Source organism: Mastomys coucha, unplaced genomic scaffold (genome assembly GCF_008632895.1).
Source record: "Mastomys coucha isolate ucsf_1 unplaced genomic scaffold, UCSF_Mcou_1 pScaffold5, whole genome shotgun sequence".
NCBI lineage: Eukaryota > Metazoa > Chordata > Mammalia > Rodentia > Muridae > Mastomys > Mastomys coucha.
This window is the reverse complement of record NW_022196911.1, coordinates 109108859-109115509: the sequence shown is the minus strand read 5'-3', so window position 1 is coordinate 109115509 and position 6651 is coordinate 109108859. Positions and strand designations below refer to the sequence as shown.

Genomic DNA, 6651 nt, shown 5'->3' with positions numbered 1-6651 from the left:
CTGGAGTCATAATGCAATACTGTTACCCATGGAAAGAAAAGACCCACTGTGTCTCTTTGGGGAGATACAGTATCTTTCAAAAGAATTCTTCCACTGAGGAGCATGGAAGAATGAATTCTTTTGGTATTTTGTTTTTGAGACAAGGTTTTATGTATCCCAGACTGGCCTTGAACTCACTGTGGAGCTGCAGATGACCTTGAACTTTTGATTCTCTTGCCTCCCTCTCTGGGGTGCTGGGATTACAGACATGCACCATCATAACTGGGGTGCTGGGGATGGAATCCAGGCTTTGTGCATGCTAGGCAAGCACTCTGTCAACTGAGCTACATCCCCAGCCCTTCTGGACAAGCCTCTGTCAACAGTAGCGATGGCTGTGGTCCTCTGTCCAGAAGCCTGGGGTAAGAAGACGACTCTGGGATGGCTTTTCTATACTCTGGTCCTTATTCCCTGACCCTGGTTTAACTCTCAGGCCTGCAGGGGAAGCCTCAGGCAATGGGCTTCCTCACGGGCTTCCTCACCTGTGACCATTGAGGGAGGCTAGCAAGCCCAACTTCACAGGCTCAAGCAAGGATTTTTATCAGTGAAAGACAAAGCACGAGTTGCTAAGTAGGTGTGAGTCCAAGGCACAATGTAGCCTTACGATTTGCACGTGTCATGAAAAGAGTATGCATAAAATGGTTATGGTTGCAGATGTCTACTGAACCCAGAGTGTGTGATGAGTCCTGCATTGCATTTTATATATAAAAAGGGTCTCTCTCCCCGCACCCTAGGCTAGTCCAGAACTCACTATGTAGCTTAGGCTAGCCTTGAACTCCTGGCCATCTTCCTGACTCAGGAAGTATTGGGATTATGGGGTTACCACACGCAGGTAGAAAGATTTAAAACTCCTCCTTCTGCTACAAGTGTGCATAATATTCTGCCTCAGCTGCTTCCCACCTTGGCCTGAGGGGCTGCTCTAGGGTGGGGTTGATTTGCTCAGTGACATTGGAGAGAACTGATTCTCTCCCAGCAGGTGTCAGTTGCCAGTAGATTCCTGGTTAGGAGAGAGAGACTTTGTGTCTACCACCCTTCCTCAATGCTCTTTATCTACTTTGAACCTGAACAGGTCTTGTGTGTGTTGCCACAGTCTCTGTAAGTTCCTATGTGTGTCAACCCTTTGGGGATTGCCTCTTTGTAAAAATTACTGTTTATTTTATGTGTATTGGCATTCGGTCTGCATATTTGTTTGTTCACCTCATTCATGACTGATTTGCAGACAGTTAGGGCCACCATGTAGGTGATGAGAATTGAACCCAGGTCCTCTAGAAGAGTGGGCGATACCCTTAACCACTGAGCCATCTTTGCAGCCCTAGAAATTACCTAGCAAACTTCCCTGAACTCACAAGACAGTAGCAGCAGCTGAAAACCAACTGCACAAACACATGAGCCTATGGGGACACTGCACAATCAAATTGTGAAGGAGACACTGCATTTTAAGGGCAAGAATAGTGTGTGGGGGGGAAAGAGTTGCAGCAAGAACGATACGGGTGCAAACATGGGGGCAGTGGGCAGCCAGTGGGCAGCCAGAGGAATCTGTGGGCAGGGAACAGTGAAAGGCAAGGTGGGCGGGGGAAGTGTGGGCGTGTCTGTGTTTTGTTATGCAAATAATGGAGGTGGGGGGTGGGGAGACAGCGGAGAATAGTTCTGGCTGCTTTCAGAATGTGCTTTCTTGGCACCCTGGGAGGTGATTGGGCAGTAGGGCATGAAGTGACTTGGAAGCTACTAGAACAACCTGGTAGGGAAACGGGGCAGCAGAGGAAGCCCCTCCTTGGTCCCTTATGGCGTCCCAGACCTTCTGCAGTATGCTTTTTAAGTGATTGCTCTGCTTTCCCAGCCTCTGTCACTCCCCTCGGCCCCACTTCAAGCCTGGAGAGTCTTGATTGTAGCCTGAGCTAGCTGGCACCTCGCCGCATGAGTGTGGTTAGCGGTGCCCCTTGTACTTGGTGTGGCTCCATGTCCTGGAATCTACTTGCAGCTGTGACTAAGTGTGTTCACCAATGGAAAACTAAAACTCAGAAAGGCAGAAGCCCTGCCACCTCTTTGGTTTCTGTATCTGGGGAGGTTTCCAAACTGGAAGCTGCCACTTACATCAGAAATAAGGGTCCTATTGGTAACCAGGCAAGTAGTCAGGGTTTTCTGATGATGTTTGGGACAAACACCTTCCAAAGATAGACTAATACTTGGGCAAAACCCGAGAGGACGTATATAGAACTGCTCATTCTCTGTAAAGGAAGTCCCCTGATATGCCTCTCCCATTCCCATCTCTTCATCTCTCCCTCTCTCTTTTCTTTCATATTGGCCTTCTTCTTCCTGAGAGCTTACCCTGTTCCAGGCCCTCCGGGATGAGATCAACATCGTGCTCATCAGTAAGTATTGAGATTGGTGCCACGCAGAAGGGAAGCCCAGACTCCTGTGGTCAGAATCTTCGAGAAAGGTGCAGATGCTAGAACAAAGCAGAGATGTGGGTGGATTCCCAGGCCAAACAGCATGGGAAAGATCTAGGCTAGGATCTCTGAGCTCAGGGGTGATTCACCTCAGCTCTTCAGAGCATGAGTCAAATCCTTAACGTTTTAAGTGAGTAACAATGTGTCCAGACTAGGAATCATTTGATTCTCAGCTAGAGTAGCCCTGTCTTTCTCTTCTGTCACCAGGGACATCTGGCAAAAGTCTAGAGATAATTTGTGTGATAAAAGTGGAGATGGGCTGGAGAGATGGTTCAGTGGTTAATAGCATTGACTATTCTTCCAAAGGTCCTGAGTTCAAATCCCAGCAACCACATGGTGGCTCACAACCCCGCCATAATGAGATCTGATATCCTCTTCTGCTGCATCTGAAAACAGCTACTGTATACCTAGATAGAATAATAAATAAATCTTAAAAAAAAAAAAGTAGAGATGGGGGTGTTAGTGGCACCTGCCCTATTTTCATTTCCGTCCCTGTGCTAAAGTGGCGCAAAGCAACATCAGAGAGAAAATGATTTCAGAAAGTTATTGCAGGTCACTGCTGGTGGGCATGTCAGGGAACTTAAAGGGGTTAATCATGTCATATCCGAGTCCACAGTGAATGGAATAGAAGGGGAGAGGAGGGAGTTGGCAAAGCGTATGGAATTCCCTTCCTGGCCAACTATGGTAGGAATGGTTCTGCTTCACCAGGCTCTCTCCACCATGATGGACTGAAGCATCTGAAGTCACGAGCTAAATAATCCCCTCCTTTTTAACTTGCTTGTGTTCGGTGTTTTGTCTCAGTATGTTGATGTGAAAAGCGATGGCTATGAACTTACTGGAAAAAGAACTAACAGTTTGTTGGGTGGTCTTTAGAGTTCAGTTTTTAGGTTCTTGGATACTCCGGAGCCATAAAAAAGTCAGTGCTCCAGACACTTACGACAGCAGCAGAGTCAGGAGAATGGCTGTGTAGCCTCCAGCACAACTGAGTCTGCTCTTTCTAGATCGGTGATTCTGAATAGACACTGAAGACTCAGGACTCGGGACTTTTGCTGCTTAATGAAGAAGTGAGCAAGGCCCCAAGTCAGATTTGGGTGCGTTATGTACAATATTCTCAAAGATTTAACTTTTGCCTTGGGGTCTTTGGGATTAATAGTAGGACAGGCTTTTAGAGTGGTTTTTATTTGTTTCGAGGTGGGGAGAGGCTCTCACATAGTCCAGGGCTGGCCTTGAACTCACAATGTGACCCAGAATGACCTTGAACTTATCATCTCCCAGTTTCTACTCCCCAGGAGTTGTGATTATAGGTGTGCAAGCACCATGCCAGATTTATGCGGTACCCAGAGCGTGGAGACAGAATCCGGTGCTTTCTGCCTTTAGGCGGGCTCTCTACCAAGTGAGCCACACCCCCAACACTGTTTCTGTTTTCACTGGAAGGCTTCTGCCAAAACCAAAGCATGGTTGTGGTTGCCAGTCCTCTAAGGAAGAGACCCCAGACTTTCAGTGGGAAGATTTGCTTCTGTGTGGGATGCTCTCCCCAGAAGGCGGAGGATACCATCTTGCTGCAGGCAGCCTCTTCTTCCAGCATCTTGCAGTGTTGCTGGGGGTGGGGAGTGATGTTCACTTCCGTTCCAGATCTCCATTGCCATCAGAGGCGTTTTGGTGGTCTACTGTGGAACGTGTGTGCACATGAGCAAGAGTATGATGGTCCTCCTGGGAACAGAGGAACTGGAAGAAAGGAACAGATGGGTCCCCTGAGCTTCTTCTTGGCCCAGAAAATGAAAGGCAGAGAAAATTGTTTTAAAAAATGGAAGCAGCTGGGGCAAAGAAGCAGCGGCTTTTTGGGTGGATCCACTCTCAAGGGGGAGGGTCTTGCAATCTATTAGGGTTCTGCTCCAAAGGGGAGGGGGGAGGGCTGCTCAAAACAGGATCCTTTGCGGGATGCCACCCGCCCCACAGGTCCTCAGAAGGTTTGATGGGGGATGAAATGATCTTCCAGAATGCAGAGAAGACCGGCTGGCAGTCACCAATCCCTCCGCTGGTGTTTGGCTGCCTGTGCAGTTTACTGCTCTTTCCTCGAGTCGCTCACAAATCCCCAGACTTTGTTTGAACCTGTTTTTTGTTGAGTTCTTGGCATGTGAAGGCAACAGCAGGTTAATACACCATTTGTCGTCGACTGACCGGGAGGATGCCTTGAGTAAACAGAAAAGACCTGTAGTCATGATCGCTGGCTCCAATTCAGCAACAACTGGACACTTTTCCAGGGGGACTTTTGGGCTGGATAGCACTGAGAAGTCAAGAATGACAAAGGAGTGACTTGGGGGACAGAGGGAGTATAGATAGCCTATCGGGAGAGGCAGGGAGTTTCTGGGAAAGTACAATATCTGCTACACTCTCTAACCTAGTTCTCACTAACAATGCTTGAATGATAATAATAATTGTAACTTCAATTAAATCTCAAAGGCAGGCACAAACTAAAACCTTGCTATATAGAATCAACTGGCTGCTAATTAAATGTTGGGTGGGATCTACAAATCAGACTGTTGAGCTTGCTGCAGATAACCTTGTTTTGACATTTACTTATTTGTGTGTGTGCATGTGCGTGTGCGTGTGCGTGTGCGTGTGCGTGTGTGTGTGTGTGTGTGTGTGTGTGTGTGCATGCCGTGTGCAAGAGTGGAGGACAGAAGGCATCTCTCAGGAGTCTGCTTTCTCCTTCCACACCGTGTCAGTTCTGTGAATCAAACTCAGGTCATTCATTAGACCCGGCTGCAAGTGCCTTTACACACTGAGCCAGCTCTTTGGCCCTTAAGTAATCTTTTGTTCACATTTTAAAAGCCATCTATGCTTTAATGCTACTCAGGAAACCTTTTTAAAAAGATGTATTTGTTTTATTTTATGTATATGAATGTTCTGCCCGCATGCATGTTTGGGCATCACGCGTAGGCAGGCACACAACGAAGCTAGAAAAGCGCATCAGATTCCCTGGGTCCTGAGTCAGAGCTACCTATGAACTGGCATGTGAGTGTCGGGAGCTGAAGCTGCATTCTCAGGCAGAGCGGCTCCTGAGTCAGAGCTACCTATGAACTGGCATGTGAGTGTCGGGAGCTGAAGCTGCATTCTCAGGCAGAGCGGCTAGTTCTCTTAACCACCGAACCATCTCTCTAACCCCAACATGAATAATTCTTGCTTCTGATTTCTACTTCCCTCACTCCCTTGCGTAGTTAATGCAGGAGTACAAGCCTCCAGCTTTTGCTGACATAATAGTCATGTTCTCTTACCCCTACGTCTGGGGTCTTATCGTACCATGAGCTTGCTGTTTGAGCTTGTCACGTGGGAGACAAGCAGGAAACATGTGTTGTCATGAGGCCTCTTAGGCAATGTGGTTATACCAAGTAGAGTGTGACAATTGTTTCCCCTGAGAACAGTTTGATTAATAGCTGATCTCTATCTGGACAGCCGAATGTCATTTGGCCCCAAGACCATGGTTTGGCTATTGCTCCTGGTTAACTCTGGATCTGGATCTGGTGTTAGTTCAGATGAATTCATTGCCACTTCCATTATGAAGTCTCATGATGGGTGGTGCAACCTTTATTCCGACAGTGACCCCCCCTCATGCAAAGGTTGAGTCGGGTAACATAGGTGAAAGTCAGAGACAACAGAGTCTTGGTAGAAAGAGAGGATGAAGAGGCTGGGGTGTTTCGGGAAGTCTTAACAATCCTGTGTCATCCGTTGTTGAAATCCCAGAGAAGATCTGCAGGTGGAGAGGAGACTGGATTTCAAGAATTCTCCATGGAGGCTGGATTCCAGCAGGAGCCAGCTGGGTGAGGAAATCACTCAGAGGCCATGTGCTTCCTCATGTTTGTGGAAGGCTTCAGAAATTTCAGAGACTTTCAAAACTGGTTTGGAGGAGGTGGATGGCAGCTCTGTGCTCAAGCATCTGTGTCATTCTGAGCTCCGTGGGCACTATTGTGAAGGCGATAGATATCAGGTACCGTCCTCTATCTCTGATTTGGAGGGATCAAGGAGAGAAGCAACTGTTCTTGTCTTAGTGTAGAGCTATGAAACCTTTATGTTTGCTTCAAATGTCAAGTACACACACGTCGAGACCCTTTATCTGCATAGCTATAGGTCAGCAGCCATAGGTCAGCAGCCATAGGTCAGCAGCCATAGG

General features: G+C 47.6%; 1 long non-coding RNA gene across 1 annotated transcript; it reads left to right on the top strand.

Annotated features, from left to right (window-relative positions):
• Nucleotides 1-361: 361 nt before the first annotated feature.
• Nucleotides 362-6287, top strand: LOC116079028. The gene is made up of 3 exons (XR_004113715.1): nucleotides 362-398; nucleotides 2372-2405; nucleotides 6225-6287. It is a non-coding gene; the product is annotated as an uncharacterized LOC116079028 (long non-coding RNA).
• Nucleotides 6288-6651: the final 364 nt, after the last annotated feature.